General features: G+C 42.8%; 1 protein-coding gene across 3 annotated transcripts in view; it reads left to right on the top strand.

Moving 5' to 3' along the window:
- The first annotated feature begins 22,828 nt into the window (after nt 1-22,828).
- SIPA1L2 (signal induced proliferation associated 1 like 2) overlaps nt 22,829-26,737 on the top strand; it is a 230,429-nt gene continuing 226,520 nt past the window's right edge. For all 3 annotated transcript variants that reach the window (XM_037737792.1, XM_017526547.2, XM_017526549.2), the window contains exon 1: nt 22,829-22,962. The gene's annotated coding sequence lies outside the window, so the exon portion shown is untranslated. The remainder of the gene's footprint in view (nt 22,963-26,737) is intronic.

Genomic DNA, 26,737 nt, shown 5'->3' with positions numbered 1-26,737 from the left:
GAATACAGAAGACAATTAATTAACCAGGTAATCATTGCAAGGCGTTTCTAAATTAGACCTGTCTATTTGGTAAATAGCTGATAGATAAATGACCCTCAATTTATTCTTTCAACAAATATTCACTGAAAGCCAAAGTTGTATAAGACATTATAATAAAACCCATACTATAAGGTTAAGTAATCTCTTTTTCAATAAGTTACTTAAATAAATGCATACACCTTCTGTGAATACTCACTTTTTTAAAAGTAGATTTTAAGAGAGAAGAGTGTGTTTGAAACAGAAGCAGGAGGCTGAGCCAACAGTAGACAGCAAAAATGCATAGGCACACTGGGCTAGAGGCAAGAGGACAAGTGCATCATAAGGAGAGGTGGGCATGGAAGGTTAAGTGTTGGCCTATCATGGAGGGAGTTTCAGAAAATAAAGCTTGCGGGGAAGGAGGTATCAGCAAAATTTCTGAACAGAGAAGCTGTAAGAGCAGAGCTTTTATCAAGCTTAATCTAGTAAAGTTATATATCAAGCTAAGTTGCCCCAATTTGCTCGAGCTGATAATTCAGGGATGGGGGTAGTGGGAAGAAGAGGTAAAAATGAGTTTATGTGCTCTCAGATTGAAGGAAATGTGAAGTTCATTGGACACTGCAGCTGGGAAATTCACATCTAAGCAGGGTCTTGCTCTATAGCCCAGGCTGGAGTGCAGTGGTGCAATCTTGGCTCACTGCAACCTCTGCCTCCTGGGCTCAAGTGATTCTCTTGCCTCAGCCTCCCAAGTAGCTGGGATAACAGACATGCACCACCACACCCAGCTAATTTTTGTATTTTCAGTAGAGACAGGGTTTCACCATGTTGACCAGGCTGGTCTCCAACTCCTGACCTCAAGTGATCCGCCCGCCTCAGCCTTCCAAAGTACTAGATTACAGGTGTGAGCCACCGCACCCAGCCTGAACTCAGGATTTTTTTTTTTAATGTGAAAGATCATGTTATCTGTACATGTTGGCAACAACAGAATTTCCTTTCTTTTGCTGTTGAATGTTGGAAAGATATTTCATTGGTGAGACTTACTCAGCCTCTCTGCTTCCTGTGTCTTAGAGGTATTAAAGTTGAGCCCACTGTTGTACCCTTAGGCCCTGGCCCAAGACCCTTTGATGAGCAAATGATGTGTTTATTTATAAAAGGGCAGACAATATTGCTGAAGAACACACTTGTGTACCCACATTATCTTCCCAGGAAATTACAAAACTATATCAAACCACAAAAAAGTCATTCCTACCATCCCAACTGAGTATAGGATAAGTTAGAAGGAAAAGAAAGTGAAGGTGAAAGAGCCAGTAAGGGGTTTATTACACTAGTTTTAGGGAAAGTGAATAGGAACCTAAACTAAGTTGGTGGTAGGGGAAATGGAGACGCAGAGAGAAAGGATAAATCTCACAAAAATAGAATACAGAGAAATTGGGCGAGAGCTAAAGATGACTGACGTTTAGCGTTAATAGGGGAGACTGACAGGGAACGGGTGTAGAGGTCAGGCAAGGCCAGTGTTGGACACACTGGTCTGGAAGTGATAGGAGGCTATGTGACTTGAGACTATAGCAAACGTGGAACTAGAATTCGAGGAGGGGCCTCGTGGCAGAGGGAAACTTGGGAAATATCTGCAAAGAGGTATTTGAAGAATTGGAGATGCCTAAGTTAGTCATACATGGAGATGGAGTTTTGCCAATTTTTGAAAATATGTGACAACCAAATCTAAATTGCCTGATTGTGAAGACTGCCCTGACTTCTCATTTATCTTAGTCTTTTTTTTTTTCCTGGAGTCTTGTTGCTTCTCACTCAAAGACTCCTCATCTCATGCAGGGATCCCAGCCCTTGCAAAGTACTGGGCACTTGGTTGGGCTTTTCCAGAGCCCACCCCCATCCCCTGCTCCCTTGCCACTCCCTGCTACAGTGGGGATATAGGTGAATACTCGTTCTTTTTGCCTCTCTTCTGGCCGGAGGCACACCTATGACTGACAGGCTGAGAGAGCTCGAGGGGAGGCCAAAAGAAACAAATGGCCCTGACCCACCTCTTTCCCTTTCTCTATCCTACCTGCTACACCGGCATTGTGCCTGGAGCCAAGGCAGCCCTACCTGTTCCACCGAAGCAACGAGCATGGAGAAATGCCAAGAGAATTTCAGAGGCAACAAACCAGGTAGAGTTAAGCCCCCAAAACCCTGCCAGCAGCTTCTACCTCCAATCTTCCTGTTATGTAAGCAAATGAAATCCCAGTTTGTGCAAGCTCCTCTTAAGTCAGGTTTTTCTATTTTTTTTTTTTTTTTTAAAGATGAGATTTCACCATGATGGCTGGTCTTGAACTCCTGACCTCAGGTGATCCAACAACCTAGGCCTCCCAGAGTGCTAGGATTACAGGCGTGAGCCACCGTGCCCGGCCTTAAGTCAGGTTTTTCTGTGACTTCTAACCAAACATTTTCCTAACCGATGTACTCTGCCTTATTTTGGCAGGGGGAGGGTGCACAGTTTGAGGGATTCCCAAAAGGTATGTTCCAGTTTTCTACAACTGTATAACAAACAACCTCAGAGCATAGTGACTTAAAGCAACAATAACCATTTATTTATTTATTTATTTATTTTGAGACAGAGTTTCGCTCTTGTTACCCAGGCTGGAGTGCAATGGCGCAATCTCGGCTCACCGCAACCTCCGCCTCCTGGGTTCAGGCAATTCTCCTGCCTCAGCCTCCTGAGTCGCTGGGATTACAGGCACGTGCCACCATGCCCAGCTAATTTTTTGCATTTTTAGTAGAGCCGGGTTTTCACCATGTTGACCAGGATGGTCTCGATCTCTTGACCTCGTGATTCACCCGCCTCGGCCTCCCACAGTGCTGGGATTATAGGCTTGAGCCACCGCGCCCGGCCATAACCATTTATTTTACTCACAAATCTGTAATTTGGACAGGGCTCAGTGGAGATAGTTCTCTGCTTCAAGAATGTCAGCTAGAGAAGCTCAATAGGGGACTGAAGGATACACTTGCAAGATGGTTTACTCACATCACTAACTGGTTGATTTTGGCTATAGGCTGGGTGAAATTGGGGTTTGGAGCCAGAGGCCTCCATTTCCCTCCAGGTGGGCCTCTATATAGCGGTTGGGCTTCCTCACAATATAGAAGGTGGGTTTCAATAGAGAATGTAGCAAGAGAACAATGAAGGTTCCTGGAATGTTTATAATCTATCCTTAGATTTTACAAAGCATCACATCTACCATACTCTATCAGCCAAGTCAATTATAAACATGCACCCAAGTTTAAGGGGAGAGAGTATCATTGCCATTATCTTGATAGGGGTGTGGCAAGGCCCTAGAATACACAGTGTGAAAGATATTATACAGTATACAGACATCTTTGGAAAATATAATCTGCTAGAAGGAATTTTATAAGAATTCCTATATCAGCTACTGTCACCTTTATTGTTCCACTCTGGAGATTATGTCTGACACTTATAGAAAAGAAGAGCTCATCAAAATTAGAATATTGATATCTTGCAAGAATCCTGCCAAATTTTTTCAAATAGGAGAACTCATAATGGACTCACAGGTAATGCGGTATTAACCAAATATCCCAAGATTTGTCTTGATATCAAATGCATTTTGGAGAGTCATAGTTAATCACATTCATTTAAAGGTATCCTTTCCGAGATGTAGTTGTAGACGACCTGGTATGTTTTGCCTGTCCCTGACTAAGTAAGAAAACTCTATTGTGTGGGCAAGAATTGAGAGTGTGTGTGTGTGTATGTGTGTGTGTGTGTGTGTGTGTGAGTGTGTGTGTGTGTGTGTGTGAGAGAGAGAGAGTGTGTGTGTGTGCATGTGTGCTGGGGACCCTTTGATAGATTGGAAGGTTAGAATAAAGCACAGAGCCACCTCACAATCTCACAGAGAACAAACACAATATCCTTCAGTCCTAGAAAGAGCTGCAACTACCATGAAATAGTTCTCTATAGACAGAATTTCCCTGTGTCGTTTGTGCAGTCATGTCAGAAAACATAAAAGGGTGCTATGCTGATGAGTAGCCACTCTGCTCTCAGACCCAACCCCTTCCCTTGCTTTGCTCTACTGTAGCACATGGAACTGGATTTCCGAGGCTACCCTGCCCGTTGGGGGTCCTACTAGAAGATTAGAGTGTGACAGAAAAGGAGGAGCCAGGGTCTTCTTCTATGTCTTTCCATTCCTCTGCTGTCCTTGACAATGTCTGTGTCTCCCTGCATGGTAGGTGGCTTTGGCAATGGCTCCAGAGAACCTGCCCTCCTAGTATTCATGCCCTTGTGTAATTCCCTCTCCTTGAGTGTGAGATGGACTTATCACAATGAATAAAACATGGCAAGGATAATGGGATGTCACTTCTAAACTTAGGTAAAAAAGAGACAGTGACTTCTGCATTGCTCCCATGCTCTCTTTCCTTCTCACCTGTTTGCTCAGTTGAAGCCAGTTGCCATGCTGTCAGCTACCTGATGTGGGAAGAAACTGAAGAAGATCTCTGGTCAACCACCAGGGATGAGCTGAGTCCTGCCAACCATTGCTTGAGTGAGCTGTCCCACCCCCAGTTGGGCCTTCAGATGATTGCAGCCCTGCCTGGCCAATATATTGATTACAGACTTGAGCAATACAGAGCCAGGGGACCCAGCTAAGCCACGTCTGGATTCCTCACCCACAGAAACTGTGAGATAGTGCAGGATGTTGTTTTAAGCCCAGGGCTTGGAGTGATGTTTTCCACTGTCAAAGATAACTAATACACAAAGGCTCCCGTGCCTTCCAGAAGCTCCTTGCTCTGTTATCAGCAGATGGGACAGGGCTGGGCTCTGGTAGTTTTATCCACTGTCATTCAGCCGTGGGGTGGAAGTGGTTGTCTGCTGTTGCTAAGTGCTGTATTGCCTCACTGTCCCACGTTTGGGTTTTCAGATTCCTTATCACCTTTATAACCTATTCCTATATGAACTTCCTGCTCTGAATAGTTTTTGTTTTTCTACGTGAATTCTGTCTCAAAAGATGACAGCTTGCAAATTTGGTAAAATGCCTCTCTTTTGTATCCATAAAGTTTCCTTCTTTCCATAAAAGTCAGAGGCCCAAAGGCACAGGGCCAGAGCTGGTAGTGCAGTATGAGTGAATACTATGATGTCCAGCACCAGGAGCATGGAAGGAGTAGCAGAGAAATAAGATCTACTTTCATGTCTAACTTTGTGTTTGTAATTTTGTAATTTTTTTAGACACCAACCCAGTTTAATAGCAAATGAGTAATTGAGACCCATTATTACACAAATATTGAAGGTAATAGGAGTTTTCAACTTTATCATGTTGACACACATGTATTCTTGGAAAGTCCTGCATTTTAAGATATTTGTTTTCAAAATAGTTGCAAAAATGTGTTCTTTACACAAATCTAAAATAACCTACATAGGCTGGGCATGGTGTCTCATGCCTGTCATCCCACCACTTTGAGAGGCTGAAGCGTGTGGATCACCTGAGATCACGAGTTCAAGACCAGCCTGGCCAACACATTGAAATACCATCTCCACTAAAAATACAAAAATTACCTGGGTGTGGTGGCGCACACCTGTAGTCCCAGCTACTTGGGAGGCTGAGGCATGAGAATCACTTGAACACGGGAGACGGAGATTGCAGGGAGCTGAGATTGCACCACTGTACTCCAGCCTGGAAACAGAGGGAAACTCTGTCTCAAATAAATAAATAAATAAATAAATAAATAAATAAATAAAATGACCCGCATACTCTAAAATAGCTTATATCAAGAAAAGTTTAAAAATATAACCAAATTCAGCCGGGCGCGGTGGCTCAAGCCTGTAATCCCAGCACTTTGGGAGGCTGAGGCGGGTGGATCACGAGGTCAAGAGATCGAGACCATCCTGGTCAACGTGGTGAAACCCTGTCTCTACTAAAAATACAAAACATTAGCTGGGCATGGTGGCACATGCCTGTAATCCCAGCTACTCAGGAGGCTGAGGCAGGAGAATTGCCTGAACCCAGGAGGCGGAGGTTGCGGTGAGCCGAGATCGCGCCATCGCACTCCAGCCTGGGTAACAAGAGCGAAACTCCGTCCCAAAAAAAAAAAAAAATATATATATATATATATATATATAACCAAATTCAAACAATTAAATATGAAAGACAAGCTATCAAATAAATAATGCGTGTTTACAGAAATTTCAGTGAACTACCACTTAGCTTTATAAGTTTAATAGATAAAAATATTAAAATTATCTAATGATAAGATACATTATTTCTATAACATAAATAGCATCCATTACAAAAGTTTTAGTAATAGTATAGTTTCACAAGTACTAATTATTATTAAATTACATATACAAATAATTATATGACCAATATTTTTTATAAACTATTGTCTACCATATATCTATCACTCATAATCCTATAACTGTTTTTTTTTTTTGGTAGCTATATTGCCTGGGCTCGACTCTCCATGTTGCCTAGGCTGGTATTAAACTCCTGAGCTCAAGCAATCCTCCTGCTACAGACTCCCAAAGTGCTGGGATTATAGGCATGAGCCACTACCCAGCCCATAATTCTGTAATTTTAACAATATTTTATACCAACTTAAAGAAGGCCCACAAATTTATTTAACCTTCACTTTCATCAACCTGTGCCTGTGCCCCAAATTCAGACACATTGGATATCAAAACTATTGAAGGCCTAAAAAATCCAATTAAAGTAACTTTTAATTAAAATAGCTTTAAAATAACAAAGGTTCCTGTTGATTTTGAATTATTGCAGGAGAAACTTGGAAACCTTTGTAGTTTTCTTTTAAACTTTCAGATTCTATGATCTATGATTCTATTGCTTAGAAATTATTTCTACTCTACTCAACTAACCTTTAAAATGAAATAAAAATGATAACTTTGTAGCTTCAATTACCTTAATTCATAGAAAACAGTAAGGAGGCAAGGAGGTGAACAACTCTTTGGTCGTTAGTTTTAAGAAGAAACATTCTGCCTAAAACAGCCTTTTATCAGAACAAACACAGACGCACAACAAATTGTATTTAGAAAGCGGTATTGCCTGAAAATTCAGAAATATTCCCCTTCTATAATTGAGCAGAAGCCTCTCTGAGTAGAGTGGCTCCTGCCAACCTTGAAGGATTGCATCCTTCCATCCATTCATTATAAATTCTTACATCTTAAGAGCCAGGAGGGATCTTAGAGGTTATTAATTCCCTTTCCATAGTTGGCAGCCAAACAAATTGAGGTGCTCAGTGATCAAGTGAGGCCCCTAAATCCCATAGCTTGTCTGTTGCAGAGCCAGGCTAGACCCCAGACCACCTGGCTCCCAGTTTAATTAAAGAAGAAATTACATAACCTGGCAAATACGGTTAACATGTAAGATCAACTTAATGGCTTTATCTTCCCTTAGAGACAACTTCAAGACTGCATGTAGGAGAGTCTCAACTGTCAACTTTTTGATGGTAGAACCTGTCTTACCTGAATGATGAACATTCTGTCACGAAGAGCAATAGTCATGGGAGTGATGAAATGGTCACAGGTGAATCACTAGGTTGCAATAAAGATGAATAATATTATCGTATTCTCTGTGTGTCCAAACTATTCCCAGGCTAGGAGCTAGATTTTAGTCCCTTTCCTTGCACTTTGCTGTCCTTTTAATTATCCTTATCCATTTCCCTACTTATAAATGGAATAAGCTTTTTTTTACAGCAGCTACAAAAAGTAATGCGGCATATTATTTTTTTTTAATTTAATTTATTTTAATTTAATTTAATTTTTGAGACAGAGTTTCCTTCTTGTTACCCAGGCTGGAGTGCAATGGCGCGATCTTGGCTCACCGCAACCTCCGCCTCCTGGGTTCAGGCAATTCTCCTGCCCCAGCCTCCTGAGTAGCTGGGATTATAGGCACGCGCCACCATGCCCAGCTAATTTTTTGTATTTTTAGTAGAGACGGGGTTTCACCATGTTGACCAGGATGGTCTCGATCTCTTGACTTCGTGATCCACCCGCCTCGGCCTCCCAAAGTGCTGGGATTACAGGCGTGAGCCACCGCGCCTGGCCCTCGCGGCATGTTAACACCACGTCTTATTTCCTTTGGCTCTTTGGAAAGAGTCAAAAAGGCTTAGTTAGCTAAGTTTATGTTCTTCTTCAGAAGAGTGGAAAAGCAGGTTAAACTTCTGTAGGTACCCAATACTAGATTCTGCACACAAAAGTAGAAATAAAATCTGTATTCTTTCAAGCTAAAATAGAATTTTCCTATTCAGTTCTACAACTCAGTATAAATGCTGACTAAACATTTCAAGAACAGAAGATTGTGCTAAGGTTGTTTTTTCAATATGAAAATACTCATTTACATTAAAATTACTGAGTGGATCACACTATATTTAAGAATTTAAGGAGGATGGAAAATTATGCCCATGTCACATAGATGGGATTGTGTGGTACTCAGAGATTTAAATTTTTTTATATTTCCTCATATCTGTTAATTAAATTTGGTCTTTCTTGCTTACCCTTGCAGCTAGAATGTAAATATGAAGGAAATGATAAAACAAAAAGAAAAAACTTGGCAAAGCAGCAATTTAAAGTAAAAAGTCCAGCTTAAAATCTTAGGTAGTACATGAATACTTACGTATACATCTATCTTATCAGGAAACTTGGTCTTAAAGAATAGATAATCTTTTTTGCATTGTCTCTAAACTGGAAGCTATTTTACCATATTTGCTTCAAAAACAATCTTAATACACTATAACTTTTGGCTAAGGCCAATGGAAAAGTTGTTAAGATACAGGAAAATACTGCTTTCATCAGAGTTAGCTGCAGGGTGTGAAGAGGTGGGGAATGGGTAAAAATTAGAGAAAAGTGTCAGCTACAAAGTACCTGGAAAAGGCATTTTAATCCAATCCAAACTCAGCCTCTTTCCCACTGGCCAATGCCTGGCATTCTTTGGGGCTGACCTTAGCATTGTATCCTTTCCTGGCTGCTGGAGTAGGTTCAAGTCCTTTTTCCATTTTTTTTTTAAATTGTCTTCTCGTTTGTCTCTTACACTAGAGACGGAGTTCAATACATCTTTGCAACTGTGGTGCCTACCACTGTGCTTCGCATATAGTAGCACACAAAGAAAATTTGATAAGTGGATAGATTGATGGATGAATAGATGGATGGAGGGACGGATGAATGGATAAATGGATAGATGGATGGATGAAGGAATGAAAAGGTGAATGAATGGGCATTTATCTTCCACTTGTTTTCCACCCTTGTTGACATGGTTTGGCTCTGTGTCTCCACCCAAATCTCATCTTGAATTGTACTCCCGTCATTTCCACGTGTTGTGGGAGGGAGCTGGTGGGATAATTTGCATCATGGGGCAGTTTCCCACATACTATTCTCAAGGCAGTGAATAAGTCTCATGAGATCTGACTGGTGTATCAGGGTTTCCGCTTTTGCATCTTCCTCATTTTCTCTTGCTACCACCACGTTAGAAATGCCTTTCACCTCCTGCCATGATTCTGAGGCTATCCCAGGCATATGAAACTGTAAGCCCAATTAAACTTCTTTTTCTTCTCAGTCTTTTTATGTCTTTATCAGCAGCATGAAAACGGACTAATACACCTGTCACCTGCCCTACACTCTTGGGGGCTTTTCAGCTTTAAACCGGATATAAGCCAGTTTCACCTATGAGATAGACCTAAGCCACTGGAGCCCCTCTCCCACCAGGATGGTGCCCAGCACACAGTAGGTGCTCAATAGATACATGTTTGTTAAGTGGCAATGCTAAGGAGAGATTCTCTGATCTTGAAATAACATGTACAAAATCAACATTACTAACATTTCTTTACTGGAGAGAAAGAAAACAATGTTCAAAGTGAATGAGCCCAGTGCTTTAACTCTATGTTTACAATCAATACAGACACATTTTCCTCTTTGGTGTCTTTCCCCAGTACACAGAGACCTGCCCCCTCCACTAGATCCTTTCTTTATGCCCATGAATTGGGAGTAAAGTGCCAGCAAATTTGATTTTATTGTTCCACATGACTGCTAGTCAGTTTTCCAAGTGGTAATACTAAAGATGATAATTGTATGTTGTCTCATCTTGTCTGTATAGGTCCCCTCTAGTGGTAAGCCACTGAAAGCATGAAAGGATCAAAACAAGAGCCAGTGAAATGTCATGTGGCACATTCTTTGAGCTAATAGGGACCTCCTGTTGGAAGGGTATCACTGATTTGTATATAGACAGTGTTAGGAAAAACAAACTGTTTTTCCTCTGCTTGAACACCAACACAATAGCAGTAAACATAGAAGACTTCTGTGATCCCCCAAAATATGTGAGGATTTCTACCCGCTCCAACAGTTCTTGAAATCAGTTCTCCAGCAGACACCAACAGGGTGTCCTCCAATTCAATTCCGACACTATCTATCTGGAAATAGCATCAGGTCACACAGATTGGGGCCTCTGTTCCCAAAACTCATCCCAACTCTTTAGACATCAGTTTCAAGTCCAGGCATCCAGAACTTCTGATCAACCGGCTTCAAGTTGGGGTGCCCAGGAACCCCTCTTTGAGTTTGATTAATTTGCTAAAGCAGCTCACAGAACTCAGGGAAATATTTACATTTTCCAGTTCATTATAAAGGATATAACAGAGGATACAGATGAAGTGATGCATAGGGAAAGGCATATGGGAAGGAGTGTGGAGCTTCCCTGCCCTCTCTGGGTGCGCTCCCCTCAGGAATCTTCACATGTTAGCTATCTGGAAGATCCCGAACCCTGTCCTCACGGGCCTTGTAGGCGGACTTCGTTGTATAGGCATTCGTTGGATTGACAACCATGCAGAAATGTGATTGGATAAAAAGGGTGTGGTCTAAACCCAGCAAGGCCTGTCCAGATTCTTTTTGGCCTCTCTGCAGCATTCCTTTCCCCAGGGTATGGGACAGGACACCCTCTGGATGAGGGTCTTATGAATCACAGTCAGATTAGAGTCCTTCCTTGGGCAAGTAAAAGGAGGGCAGGAGAAGGTCAAAGAGAGATTCCGTTGATTGTAACAAGGGCTATGGAAGTTATGCATCAGAAACTGTGGACAAAAACCTGTATATATATATATACACACACACACATATATATGTATATAAAATAATATCACAGGTAGACACAGACATAGCTACAATTTTTTTTTTTCCACTTAGGCAGGCTTCACTCAGGGAATTTAGGGAGTGATTGTCAATGGAAGGTATGGTAATAAATGGTCAGGCGCCATGGTTAGGGCACTTGATGAATTACCATGGCTGTTGGATGTGGTAGGTGTTACTCTGTTCCTGTGCAATGCAGGCTACAGAGCTGGTCCTTGGTGGGTAATTACTAGGCCATGAGAAACAGTCCTGAACAGCACAGGGACATAAAAAATCTTGTCTGAGACTACGTTACTTGGTGGTTTATTTCACATCACTTGTCTTTTGGGAGGAAAGAATTATATTCCATTATTGATGACTTGTGCTATTGCATGGAGAAAAGGCGTGGATAATGAACATAAAAGTGACCCTAAAGCAATCGCTTTTTGTTATTAGAACGTTGCTGGAGAGAGAGGCCACTTTATCATAATTACTTGCCCACATATCCCTTCAACACTCACTCTTCACACCCTTCCTCTCTAATTTCCTCTGGGAAAGAGGTGGGTAGATAATGGAGAGAATAGATGTAAAGGTGAAATGAGTATGTTTACATAGCAAGATTATCAAGAAATTGGGGTTCTGGCTCCGTGTCCTTGAAAGACAAAAGCCATTTACATTTCCCAAGTTTTACACCCTTGGAGGGGTAAAAACTGATGAATAATGCCTCCCTCTGTGCTGTACTCTCAAAATAATATCATGTGCCCGTGCCATTCCTCAAAGGTCCTTGAACAGTGGCCAAGGTGCTCAGACAGACTTATCTCCATCACTTATCAAGTGTGGTTAGAGAAACAAGACATAGATTGTACCTATCACAGTAATAACGAAGCATTTGAGATCGTATCTGTAAAGTTCAGTGACACGCACAGTCTATTTGTATGCCAACAGAGATTCCTTAGACTGGCCTCAGGTGCAGAAGGGGCCATGTTCAGGGTGATCCCTTGTTTTTCTTTGGCTCTTGCCCCATCTGCTAATACAGAAAACCAAATCTCTGCAGAATCATTCTCTCTCTAACACATGTCTGGGCGTCTTCAGGGGATGAGTGTCTGCACAGGATTGAATTTACTGGTAGCTCTATGGCTTCAAGCAGGGACACTGCAGCTGGTGCTGGGGCTGCAGCTTCTTGCTTTTCTGGGTAAAGCCATGCCTGCTGAATACCATGACCTCCACTTCCATGAACCTCCTGCATCCTCTCCCTCCCTGCCCCCATCTCATGATGGGCCTTGCTGTGGCTTCTGGCACCTTGTGCAGGACATTGCTACAGATATGCGATATGCCAGTGCTGCTTGGAGGTCTGTGCTGAATCTGGGTACAGTCTTTCTCTCTTTTGGGTAACATTATAATAGAAAAAGAATGCAATTGGCTTGTGTCCTAGGACCACACTGAATTTTAATATACAATTTTAGAGTATAGCCCAATTTCTCCCTATAATACTGCTATGGGGACATGGAGATGGGCCCCAGGAGAAATCATTATGAGTGACAGACATCATTTTCAGGACAAAATGGTTGTCATTTTTAGGACAAAATGATGCTTATCACTTATATTGATTTATCTTGGAGGCCGCCTTCATGATGATATAAGGTTCTAGAAGTGGCCAAATGTGTGTTTTCTCCTAGGATGAATTGTTTCTCTGATGGGACATTAGTGCCTTAGCAGAAGTGATGAACCTCTGCTGGGCTCATCTCCTCATTCACCAGATGCACCAGCAGAGGCCTGTCTGGGACTCATGTTGGGATCACTGGCAAGGCCTACTGGGAGGCTCACAGGTAGATTGGGTTGTGAAGGAATGTTTCATGGAAGAGGAAGTCAAGGCCCTGGCTTCACAGACTACATTCTTGTGGGAAAGACAGAGGCCATACGTAAGAAAATACGATGAGATTTGAGAAGGACAGTTCAAAATGCCATAAAAGGACAACTGGTCAGAGTTCCAAAAGACGCAATCCCGGATGCCATAATCCTAAATATCGAAATTCCAAGAGATCAAAATTCCCAAAATATAATTATGGAAAAAAATAATAAATTCTTTAAAATATATTTATTTACACTTTTAAAAGGGGTTTCATTTGAGAAACATATAAACACATGACAGAACACCTCACAGGCCACTTTACACAATAAAAAAAGGCAATAATAACATGTATTTTTGCAAGCATATATACTCAGGTATATTAATGACAGTCACATGGATATAACAGTTATGAGAAGATGAACCATATTCATAAAGACATAGGTAAAAACGGGAGGTGTAGAAAGCCATGCCACTGTGATTGGCAATTGTGTGCACCCACTTCAGTCATCTGAAATACCGTGAAGAACAACATTTGCCTTTTGAGATGATCAATCAAACACTGATTACCACTGCATACGCAGTTGCCCAAAGAACTGAGATCTTGAGACATTTTATCTTTCTTAAAGAAGATGTACAATAATGACTTCTCTTCATTTTCTGAGGAAGTTTCAATGTTTTCACATACATGCACAATGCTTATACACAAAGTCAAGATTCTCATAGTGTACTCTTGTGAGCTCAAATTTGTAAAATTTGTAAAAAAATGTGTAGAAGAAATTATAATTCTCTAAAACATTTCACAGGATTTATATCTCTGGTATTGGGAATGACATAACGATGAAATACATAGCATAGTGAATTGTAAAACATAATACTGGCCAGGCGTGGTGGCTCAGGCATATAATCCCAGCACTTTGGGAGGTTGAGGCAGGTGGATCACCAGGTCAGGAGATCCAGACCATCCTGGCCAATGTGGTGAAACCCCATCTCTACTAAAAAACAAAAATAGCTAGGTGCGGTGGCGTGCACCTGTAATCCGCGCTACTTGGGAGGCTAAGCAGAAGAATCCCTTTAACCAGGGAGGTGGAGATTGCAGTGAGTGAGCTGAGATCGTGCTACTGCACTCCAGCCTGGTGACAGAGCGAGACTCCATCTCAAAAACAAAAACAAAAACAAAAAATCCACAATGCTGACAATTTGCAATAGTAAAAAATGAAACACAAAAAAAAACCTTAAAAAAGAAAAAGAAAGAAAACCTAAAAAGAAGATTCAACATATGAAAAAGCATATTGCAGGGCTAGATTATGGGCAATTGCACAGTGACAGTCTTTAACATGATGCAGCTATCTTATGATTAGGATTTTGGGGATTTTAGACTTTAGAGATTTTAATCTTTCAGGGTTTGGACATTCTGGACTACGATGTTCAGGAATGTATCTTCTGGGCTTATGATCCAAACCCCGACAAGAAGGTAGGGGGGTGAACTGGTCTAGTACAGGGCTCAAGAAGGATCTTCCTGAGGGAGAGCCATTTGAGACCTGAAGGATGAAGAGGCGTTAGCAAGACAGAAGCAGGTGGAGAAGGAAACTGTTGGCACAAGTCTGTGTGGAGGCTAAGAGGTGAAAGTGTTTGGTATTACCGGCGAACAGGGAGCAAGGCAGGTGGCTGGAAAGGGCAGACAGGGCCAGGTTAAGGAATTTTTCTCTTGAGGGCAACGGGAAGCCTCTGAGAGTTTTAAAACAAGGAAGGAAGGTGATCTGATTTGTGTGTATGAAAGCCTACGGTAGGGCAGAGGAATTGGAGAAGAGCTGGAGAGAAGACAGGAAGACCGACAGGCTGTTGCCGTTAGCCTGGCAAGACATGATGGTGCAGTAGGATGAGGAGAAGTAGATACATGCAAGGTAGATCTAGGAGGTAGGGATAGAGGACTGGTCATTGATGGAATTAAAGCATGAGGGAGAAGCAGGGGTTGAGGAGAAGCTCCAGCTTTGGACGCAACAAGTAAATGGATGGTGATGCTATTACTGAAATAGGGATCACCGGAAAAGGAGTTTGGAGAGTTCCGTTTCTTGATATATTGGGTTGAGGCGTACTGAGGCTGAGCTACCTTTGAGGCATCCATGTGGACATGCTGACTGAGAAGTATAATTTCATAGTAGTCAGAGTCCATTTTTGCAATGTCAACATCTGATATACGTACATCTATATCTGTATCTATCTGCATGCTCAGGTTCCTGGGAGCTGAATATACGTTCCTAGCCTTTCTATTCTGGTTCATGGGTTCCAGCACAAGGATTGTAGTTGTAAACATTGGAAAAGATAAGATTTGCTCGGGAGCAGGTGAAGGGTAGGAGGATGTGAAGGTGGTAGAACAGGACTTTCAGAGGCAGAGAGATGTCAGAGAGGAAGGAGGGAGTCCAGGAGAAGGTGGCACAATAGGGCAAAGGAAGGTGGATGTTCCATGAAGGAGAAAGTGCTCTGCAGTGGTCAATACTGCTGAGAGCTCTATCCAGGAAGCTAAGGTTATACCTTCCAGTCTATGAAAGGTATAAATGTTAGGAAGGTGAGGAGAATGTTGACATTATTCAGTAGGCAATCGGAAGCCCAGAAGAATTGTGAACTTGAAATTTGTGTGCTTAAGGGACTGTGTGTCTGGTGGTTTGGAACAGGGGTCTCCAGCCCCCAGTCTGTGGCCTGTTAGGAACAAGGTGGCACAGCAGGAGGTGAGTGGCTGGCTAGCAAGCGAAGCTTCAACTGTATTTACAGCTGCTCCCCATCACTGGCATTACTGCCTGAGCCCCGCCTCCGATCAGATCAACAGTGGCATTAGATTTTCAAAGGAGCATGAACCCTGTTGTGAAGTGCACGTGGGAGGGATCTAGGTTGTGTGCACCTTAGGGAGAATCCAACTGTTATCTGATGACCTTAGGTGGAACAGTTTCTTCCCAAAACCATTCCGTCCAACCAGTTCCTGGTGCCAAAAAGGTTGGGGACTACTTGTTTAGAAGCCGGGGGAGGAACATAAAGAGCTCATTTAGGAGAGTTGTCCACACTCACGTACAAAAGCAACTGGAGGATGGTGGCGCTGGTGTGGGAGATCATCTGGGAAACCAGAACCATTCTTGTTCGATTATGGAAGGCAGAGAAAGAGAAGAATCCAAGAGAAGACGTTCTTGGGTCTAATATTTAGCAGAGTGGCAACATCTGTATCACAAATGTCATGGTTAGCAAGAGTCGCCAGCCTTTGGGAAAATTTGATAGATTTGGCTTTAGGTTATTGAGTTGTAGGCAATAGTGTCACATGTTGACGACCTTTGTTGTTGCTGTGTTTTGTAGGTGGATGAAAATGGTGTCTGCCACAGGTTCTATACTTAGTCACTTGCTGCCTTTCTGGAAATAAAGAAGTACAATTTTATAGTAGTCAGAGTTCATTTTTGCAACTTTGACACCTGATTTTACAATTTCTGGAAACACTGGAATTAGGTGAGCTAAGGTGTTTCAGTTTCCTTTTATGGTTCTTTTCTCCTTCCTTACTCCTACAATCTTAAAATACAGTATGAGCTTACTCTTTCCACATCAAAGCATTTTCAAAGATTTAATTTTCAGATTTCATGGGTAGGATTTACCTTCCTAACCCTTGGCCACTCGTCTCATGTTTCTCTTTGATTGCCTTCTTACACTGCTCCTCTGCTCCCCTTCATTCCCATCTCTCTCCCTCAATTCCCTTTCCACTTAGGTCTCTCCCCAGGAAATCTCAAGTGCAGCTATTTTGCAATCAGATGTTAGAACGAGGACATGTGGCCTTGCTAATCCACCTGGGACCTGGAAAGCAGGAACTGCATAGTCTTGATAGAACATTTCAAATTTATCTCCATTTCTCCCTTATAACTCCTAATTTTTAAAATAAAAATCTGTCCCCTTATATGATTTAAATATCATAAACATTTTTCTCTCAGTGTTCTGACAGTTTTTATTTATGAGATAGCAAGCTCATCCTCCAAAGTATTTAATACCGGGTGCCCAGTCCCTAGTTGTTAAATGAATAAATGAATGAATGAATGATGAAGGCAGGCAGAACAGTTTCTCTGCTTTTTTATTTTCTCCGTATTGCTTTCAACTTTCACTAGATTTTTTTCCCCCAGGGGTTGGGTTTTTCCACCAGCAGCGCCAAAAACTTGGAAGTAGTCACCAGGTACTGTGAAATGTCTTACACATTGAGGCTGCTTAGAGTTGAATTAACAACTTAAACTGTTATTACAGAAGACTGTTAAACTAATTGTAACAAGTGATGAAAGCAAGTGGTTTGCCAAATTATAGGCAGCCCTAGATTCATAGCCAATATTAAAAAGAGATCAAATGCAAAATTTAAATCCTTATACATATATGTGTATGTTGTATATGCCTTTTCTGTATTGACTTCTTTAGATTTATTACTCGGCCGAGTATGTGCGATGCTTTTGAGCATTACTATTGATAGACGCCATCTAGTGGTGTAGAATAGCAGATGCCCCGTAGATCAATTCAGCTGTGTCATTATTACTGCTATTTCATAGAAGTGGAACCAAAAACACTCGTTTAAAGGATCCTGTATGTCCCAAGTAGAAATATAATTTGGAACATTAAGATATAAACTTTAAATATGCTATGGAAGAAAATAGAAAAATCAACACAGTACTTTCTCTGAGTGCAATCCATCCACCCACTCCCTATTCATTCACCAGGTATCGATCAAGCCCATGTCCTTTGCCAGGTTGTGTGTGAGGTGCTGGATATAAAGTTTCCGTCTCCTCCTTGAAGGGTAGGAGCAAGTGGCAAACACTGGTGATCTACTGTGTCGTCAGCACTCAGGCTATGCCAGCAACTGTATGGACAGATCGGACGGCATCATCATCATGGCCCTGGAGGGTTTATTAGCCCATCTTTAGATAAGGAAGATGTTACTTTGAGATGTAATTTTCTTATAGTTACGTATCTAATAAACTTCTAGACCAGATTCAGAGCCATGGTTGTCTGATACCAAAGTAGGTGGGCTTCTAAAAAAATCCTCTGTTTGAGATATCAGAGAAAGGGCAAAAGCAGAAGATGCTTTTGAACTACAGTTTAGGCTCTTTCTTCCTTTCTTTGTTCCATCTTCCCTCTCTCCCTCCATCTTCCGTTTTTCTTTTTTTCTTCCTTCCTCCCTCTCTTCTTCCCTCCCTCTCTCCTCTCCCTCTCCTTCCCTCTTCTCCTTCCTTCCTTTCATCTCTCTTTTCTTTTCCTTCCCTCCCTCCCTCTCCCCTTTCTTTCTTTCCAAGGTGAGGCAAGAGGCAGAAGGCACCTCTCATAGTGATAAGGTTGGTACAAGTTGTTAATCTGTGGGCCTGAGACTAGAGAAAGTGAAAGAGATAATAAGGGGTATAAAATGTAAAATAGCTATGGCCAAGAGTTTGAATCATCAGAAAATAAATAACTCACCTGTCTTAGAAGATTCTTGGAGATACGTTGGATTGGGCACATTGCAGCAAAGACAAACACACAGGATTTTAAATTTGTGAAACATATGATGAAGAACACAAGAAACTTTTCCCTTCTGAAGGATATTTGTCAGTGATCCTTGATCATGCCATCCAAGATTGGTCATTCCTGCTCTTGGTGTCACACATCTATACAACATTAAATTCAAGTTGGCATTTTAAATGTATCATCTTTGCACTAATCTGAACATTGCTTCCTATGTAAAACTCCCAGCTAGGCACTCTTATTTTCCTTGAGGATTGTCTCATTATTTGTCTGTAATAATCCTCCCCAGAACAGAACTGAACACAGAGTAGGCCTCTGTAGATATCCACAGAACTGAGACTTTTAAATTAGATAGGTTTCTTCTAAGGCTATTACGGACAGTATAGGGTATTTAGCACATCATTCATGTTATTCTGTTGGTTTTATGTTATTCTAGTGGTTTTCATTTTAAGTTAAACATGTGCTTTGTTTTTTATCATGACTGGTGGTACGTGAAAGCCAGTAACCCAGCTTTCTCAGCTGCAGCTGAACGATATGCGTACACTGTAATAAACCTGAATGCCTAAGTTAAATAAGAGTTTATACCCCTACCCTTATTTCTTCCTTCCTTTTTCTGTTACTAACCATCTTTTAAAAAGTATTCTTTTAAAATTGCAGGACTTGGCATTTCTTATTTTACTTCGCAAGACCATATTCAAACATGTTTCTTTTGTAAGAGGTTTCCTTTAAAAAAAAAAAAAAAAAGTTGAGGCAGTGCCCATATGCTTTTCTGTCTGTGAGGACTTCCCTCTAAGAAGAAAACAGAACCTGGCGTGGATGAAGTACCATGTACGTGTTTGTTGTACAAGTGACTAAGCCTGTGCTTGGCCAGTGGGCACGGCTGTTTCCTAAACATGCCTTGCACAGTCGGCTCCTGTGTCTTCACCCACCATGCTTCCTCCTGCCAGGGATAGCGCTCTCTTCTCTCCTCCTTGCCTGGCCAGTTTCACATCCTTGGTGAGGCCTTTGCTGGTTGGCCCAAGCCAGATGGCTGGCTCTCCTGCTCTCCCTGTGGGCGCCACTCATTGGTGATCCTGAGCTTCTGCTCTCAAGTTCTGCTCCTTGTCATAAAATTCATATACTCTAATAAATATTGCCCTTTGGGTCCTTAGAGTCTAATATAATACCCTGAATGTAATAAACATTCAAGGCCTATTTGTTGCAAATTATACATATTCATTTGATATAAAATAAATACTTTTTAAAAGATGGTTAGTAACAGAAAAAGGAAGGAAGAAATAAGGGTAGGGGTATAAACTCTTATTTAACTTAGGCATTCAGGTTTATTACAGTGTACGCATATCGTCTATAAGTAGAATCTTGCTGCAGTATGTCAAGACAATAAAACCCTGTTTTGCTAAATTCAAAGGTAAATCGCTAGAAGTACCAGGCAAGGTCAGCCAAGAAGTTCAAAACCTTGGAACAGGGTAGGCAGTTGGTATGTCTTTGAACTCCATCTCTCTTTATATTTAGAGAAAAATAGGTAAGACTGATGTTGGAATTATTTCAGGAGTGACGTGCTGAATCAAGATTGTAAAAAGAATTAATCCCTTGAGTTTGTTTCTTTAGGAACTCCTACAACATGATGAAATTCACAAAAGAAAGAAGAGTTTTGAGGGATAGAAAATGAGGCCTGGGCAACAGAGGAGGGAAAATTTTAGCCTGGGGGAAGGTGAAAGTGGTAAGTTCACACTAGCCTTTAGGCAAATACAATTTTATAATTCACCATTGATATTTTTCTTTAAAATTTCAGCAAAATGTACAGGTTTAATATAGAAATAATTATTTTCAGTAAGATGTCCTGAGGCCAAAATGATGCACTGATATCTTCACAGGTGCTGCAATTCCACTGTCTCTGTGCTATGTTTAAAGCTGTTTGCCTTTACCTAAAAAGGCAAGAAACAAGAGGGCTGCTGCTAGGAAGACTAGCAAGGAAGGGCTCACGCATAAAATCTCAGGCTCACTCAGGATCTGTTTGCTGAAGGCAGGCACCTTCTGATGAAGGCCAGCCTCATGTGACCTTCCTTTCTGGGAAAGTCAGGAACTCCCACGGACCTTCATAAATGTACACAAATGTTTACCCTGCACAATCAATTACAGGCATTTAAAAAAATACTGCCAACTTTGGTAGTGGGGCTTAGGATATTTCAATTTTAGTTTGCAAAGCACAAGAAGTGGGATTGGAAAGTGCAAGGGTGAGAATTGTGGCTAACATCGTCATTGAAGAATGGTCAGATTTCCACACATGATCATTACGTATTGGATATTAAGGAACACATCAAAGGGGTGGGTTCCTCTTCATCTATTAGACACTAGACACTTGCAGCTGCAGCAGCAAGACTCAGTCAATGACAACCCGCTGACCCAGAATCTGCTATGTGCTGCAGTGGATTTGTGCCTTAGGGATCAAAATGCTGAGGGACATGTGGTTCTTCTCCTCAAGGCCCTTACAGACAATGAAACACCCAATAATCTGAAATGTGAATGTGTCCTTCCTAGGCACTCCCAGGAAAAGTTCCTTCAAGGCTGCTCCTCCTGTAAGGTTTTGTTGAGTACACAGGAGATATGTTATCTCTTGCAGAGTATCTATAGCGTATGAAGATATACCTGTGAGATGGTGAGCTCTAGAAGAGCAGAGCCTTATGTCCTGTGCATTTTATATTTCCAGCACCTAGCATGGTCTGCAACATCAGAAGAGCTTCATAAATGTCTATTAAATGAATACATGGCAATCTTGTATATGCTGATAATGGGGTGACAGTTGGGAAACTCATCAAAACCTGGAGCTTGGGAATTGTATTATGTCACAGGAGCGCTTTTTGACCTGTTTAGTTATACCTAGGCCCATAGATTGTACCTATATTTTTAAAAGAGTTATGCTTGAGATCACAAAGAAAGATAGTGTGGGAGGGACCGCCTCTATTTAACTTTTAACAGGGCTGTGTTCTAGGGAAGTGTTTCTGATAGGGAAGTAGAGATAACATTCTCTCTTCAGGAAGAAGTCTGTCTGAAAGCCCCAATCCAGTCTCTGGGAACTCAGCTTGGAACGCTGACAAAAAAAAGCCTGCTCAGGAAAGCCTACGGTGTGGCTGGAAGGTAAGTAAGTTAGAGGCTGCCTACACCTGCTTTATTATTCCTGCGTATAGATGACTGCTGCCGTCCATTTAGGCAGCATGAATTCCTATCTAGCTTAAAAGATTCTTCTGAGACCCTTTAATCTTTCAGCATCTAATTCAAATGTCAAGCAATTTACACTAACAGTTTCAAGTAATGCTTCCTCACAGGTGAGTCAACATTTCTAAGAAAGGAGAAAACTTGGGTATAAAAAGTTCAATTCTTCCTCGTCGAAATAAAGATCCAAGACATTTCAGCCGTGCCTGGAGGGTGGGGAGGAAGGGGTGAACGGACCCGGCTGGGACGCGGGTGCCTGGAACTCCTGGTCTCTCCGTTTCCCTCCTGGCTCCTGAAGGTCTGTTAGCAGCATTTCCTGCACGCTGGCACCCCCTGTCCTCCTAACATTTTACTGCCTGCGTGTTTCTCCGTGCTTCCCCACCCTCCGAGCCCCGAGGCCAGGGGCGCCCTCCGGGGGCTGGCACACTGCAGGGTCTCGCTTCCTCGAGCTATCTTCTCCAGGTGGGGTCACTTCCAGATGCGGCCGTTTGGGCGTTCGCGGGGCCTCGGCGATTCTGCGGCGTCCTGGGCTGTGTGTGCAGCCCCAGCGGCCGAGGCTCAGGGATCCGAACGCCCAGCCGCCGCGTCTGTTCCAAGTTGGGCCACGGGACGGCCGGGTGGGGTCGTGCCTGCGCCAGGGGGCGGCTCGGAGCCAGGCTTGGGGTTTTTAACTTACTCCTCAGAGGGGCGAGAGCGAGTCCCGACGGCGACAGCGACGGCTCTCTAGAAGCCGGGGTCCAGGTAGGCTGCCCGGCCCTCGAGCTCGCCCAGCGCCGCGCATTCCGCGCCCCGCAGCCCCCTCCCTCTGAAGGGCGCCCGGGCCCCTCCCGGACGCGCCGCTCCCGCGCACCGCGGGGCCTGGGAACAGCGCACCGACTGCGCCCGGAGCCCGGCGGGCGGTGAGACTGACGGCGCCCGCGCCCAATCGCGGGGATCGACCGAGGGGGCCTGCGGACGGTGGCCAATGGGAGCTCGCGAGCGGGCGGGAGGCGGTGCCGCCGGGCGGGCGGGCGGTGGCGTCGGGAGCCGGCGCGGCAGACGGGGAGCCCGGGAGGAGCCGGCGGAGCGAGAGGAGGAGGAGGACGCGGAGGAGCGCCGCGCCCCCGCCGGCCGCCCGAGCGCAGGCCGAGAGCTCCAGCCGCAGCCGGTGGGTCCGGGCCGCCTCCGCCGGAGCCCGGCGCGGGGAGAGTCCGGGCCGATGGGCAGCTCCGGGCAGCGGCGGGCGGCGAGGCGGCAGCCCCGGTACGCGCCGCCCGGCGCGCACAGGCTGTAGCAGGTCCCGGCGGACGGCCTTGCGGAGGTATGTGTCGGGGAATCCGACGGGCAGCGTGGAGAGGGTCGGCTCGGGATGGCTGCGGCCAGGCGGGGTCTGTCCCGGAGGGGAAGGCTGCCCTCCGGGGGGCTGACGGCGGCGGGGTGCGCGCGGCGCGGGGGTGCGAGGGGCGCGGCGCGGGGTTCGGCTCGCAGATGCAGATGCGCCCGCGCTCCCGGGACCCGGCTGGGAGAGGAGCCGCCGCCGCTTGTTCTCTCCAAGTTATCGATCGGTTGAAAGGTTATTCACGTCTCGGCGACACAGGCACTGAGGAGGATCTCCTCCAGGTGCCCAGAACTCCGCTCTGACTAACGCTCGCGGAAGGGCTCGCCGTTGCCCAACGCAGCTTCCCTGGCGCGCCTGGCTGGCTGACGCCGAACTTGCTGCGGAGCTAATTCCCCTGGAAGGGGTGCGCCCCGAGCGCGCGCCCTCGCCGGGACGGATCCCTCTTTGTAAGACCGCGAGCAGCCAGCGAGCGCCCTTCTCACTCAGCGCGACCTTTCTTCCCATTTTGTCAGCTCCAGGGCCTCTCCGGGTCTTCCCGTGTCAGTGAGGGTAGTTTGACCACGTCCTGGGAATATCCCCAGGAGCACCTACAGATTAATTTTCTGCCGTGCCGCAAACCCAAAGAATCAATTTCAGCTCATCATCTACAAGAGGGAGCCGAGGCTTCTCGGAAAGAGAGAATAACTTGGCATTACCCCTCTGGGAGATATTTGTCATCATTAACCTGCTTCAGTTAAATTAATTCAGCCCAAGATGACTCTGACCTGAGTATTGGAAAAATCAAGTGCATTGGTCACGGAATTGTGCTCACCAAAACATGTGATTAAAATAAAATTATAGACATTTTGGATTTTGGTTAGATTTAGACTGGGTTTTGACAAGGATGGCTTCCCCCCCCCCCAAAAAAAAAAAAAAAAAAAAAAAAAAACAAGGAAAAAATCCTCAAGGAATCTTGGTGGTTCTTATGGCTTTGCTCAGTAAGTTCAAAATAGTCGCACAGATTTTTCTTTTCTTTGCCTCTTTTGTCCGCAGTTTCCATTCTAAACATTAACACTAGATGGCTTTCTCATGACAGGCATTTAGTAAACTGCCCATTTGAGTTGCGTCTGTGTGCAGCCTAGGTTGTAATTTTTCTAGTGTTACAATTAGTAATTGAAGAAAAAAAATCTCGCAAACTGTTGCTTTTTATTACCTCCCTAGAAAACCTACACATACCAATATTTTTGCGGTTATTGAGAGGTGACCTATTAATTTTGGCATTACCAAAGTTGAATTTCAACAGACAACAGGGTTTACTGTATTTAGTTTCGTCATTTAAGAATGCCTGTTTGATGTTTGGACTTATTTAAAGAATTCAGAGTTCTGTTAGTTTTATAATCCTGTTTAGACAACATTTTCACTTAAAAGATGTTTACTGCTTGATTGAATTTCACTGATTAAGAGCTATAAGCAAGTATTATTCATGAGAAAGTGCAATCTTAAGTTTTGGGTATAAATCACATTGATTCTTCCTAAAGAGTCCATTGATCCATTTTGGGAAGAGATGCAATTGAAGTATGTGCATGATTCATAATAGGGATTGTGTTAGGAACATCTTCTCCCCAGAGGATATTTGATTTTTTCATTTCTAAGCAAAAGCCCTTTCATGACAAGCACAATAGCTCGTAGTTTAAGCAGTAACAGCAGCAACAGCAGCAGGCTCATGTTTTTAAGCACTTTTATTTTAAAGTAAGATTATGGCAGCCTGTCCAAATCTTGCCTAGGTAGGCAAACTTATTTATATGCTGGATAAATATCTTGAAATTATCTTTATAGCGCTCATTTATTGTGTGCCTTGGCCAGCTTAAAATAAGACATACTGAATTTGTTCTAAATTAGAGTGTATTCATAAATAGCTGAAGGAAAAAGAAAAACCACAGAGCAAACATCTGGGAAGTAGGAAATGAAATCAGAAACAGCTTTGATCAGTACCCACTTCCTACCTATAGATGGGGTGAAATGAACTTGGATAAGAAACAGTGTAAGCAGGTCCGGAAAATAAAGCAAGAGCTAGATCACAGGTATGGGGGTGGAGTCTGGCTTTTAGTATGGGCTACAGATTTTACCAGTTGCTTTAAGTATATGTTTTTCATTAAATGCTTTTTATGTTTTTAAGTCTTAGATTTTCTCAAAGAGCTTTAATTGTATGGAATGTAACTTTTAGTTTAAAAGAGAATTATCAGATCATGATTTGGCTTCTATAATGCTTACTATAGTTAAAGCTGTGTAATATGGATTTGGAAGGTGCTTCCCCTCCCTCCCCAACCTCCAAGACTGGGATGGTGTATAAAGGGTTCCTTGATTCCTGAGCTTAGTAAACACTTGTCCACCTGGAGGATCTTTTTACCTGAGGCAAAAGGGGAAGTGGGTTATTGATTTTGAAGTGAGCAGTCTATCTATTGCTGAAAGTAAGGAAATACTAGCTACCCTGAAAAACCAATTGTTTGGTAATTGAAAATGGTTTAAAAGCACTGTGTTTAGGCATCAAAACTAGTTTAAAAGGGATTGTGTTTCTTGCATACTTTCGGAAAGAACTATGTGTTTACGTGGATACAGCCCCTTACCTCCAATCATAATTGATAAATGCAGGGTTATTTTTTGAGGTTGAGGAAGGCATTGAGTTTTTGAACTTGTAATCAATTTATGGTGGTGGTTTAGGATTACAAATTCTTTTAAAGCCATATTGAAGAAAATTTAGACTTGGGGTATTGTTAATTGAAGAGCTCTGCTTTTTTTTTTTTTTTTTTTTTTTTTTTTTTTTTTTTTTTTTTTTTTTTTTTGAGATAGTTGGACCCTTGCTGTGTTTCCTTTTTTTTTTTTTTTTTCTTTTTTTTTTTTTTTTTTTTTTTTTTTTTTCCTGTTTTGAACTTCCGTGAAATACAAAGTACAGTCCTAGAGAATAGTGAACCCATGTTCTAGGTTTTTTACTTCTGTTAATGTACCTAATTCACTTGCAGGATGAGAGTAGAAGAAACTTTAGGCAGAGATAGGAACCTTGAGCTTCCTGCCTCTACCACCTGCCACGAATTAATTTGGATGAAAGTGTTTTCATGACCCCTTTCAGCACCAAAATTTTGGGTTTCTTTAACGTTTAAAATGAATGTATTAGAATAATGAAAATGCCTGTCTGATTGGGATAGTTTATGTTTTTCATGATTATGTCTTTTCTTTGCCTTGGCCCACGGTAAGTTTGTATGTGAATACTTTGCATGAGGGTCACAGCTACTTGGTTTACCTTGAAATCAATGATTCAGAAATTGCTTTTTCTGTTCCAATTGCATTTTGCTGTGACTCCTTTTAAAAGAGTGATAACCGTGTGATAGGAATTTAAAAGCCTCCCAACTTCAGACATAGATTATTTTGATCCTTTCTGAACTTGATTCATAAACTTTGGTTCCAAAGAACATCAGTTGTAGAAGAGAGCCAGATCTTGACTCACTGTTGAGGTTCTGCTTCTTGAGAGATTTCATATTTAGTGCGGCCCAATTCCTTGGTATATTTTCCCCCCATTACTGTATAGCCAAGTTGGGTGGTAAGAAGGAAGAAAATGTGGAAAATGTGCAGCAAGTCGAATGTAGTCATCATAGCATCTTTGGACCAGAAAGGGCCTTAAAGATTGTCTCATCATGCTGTTTCTGTACCATTTCTTTTCATCTACCTGTAAAATTAAAAAAAAAAATAGCAAATATTAGGGATTGTCAGATATGTCAGCATTTAA

The sequence above is a fragment of the Cebus imitator genome, unplaced genomic scaffold, assembly GCF_001604975.1.
Source record: "Cebus imitator isolate Cc_AM_T3 unplaced genomic scaffold, Cebus_imitator-1.0 Scaffold42, whole genome shotgun sequence".
Classification (NCBI taxonomy): Eukaryota; Metazoa; Chordata; class Mammalia; order Primates; family Cebidae; genus Cebus; species Cebus imitator.
Note: the sequence above shows the minus strand (reverse complement) of the source record. Positions and strands in the feature narration are given on the sequence as shown.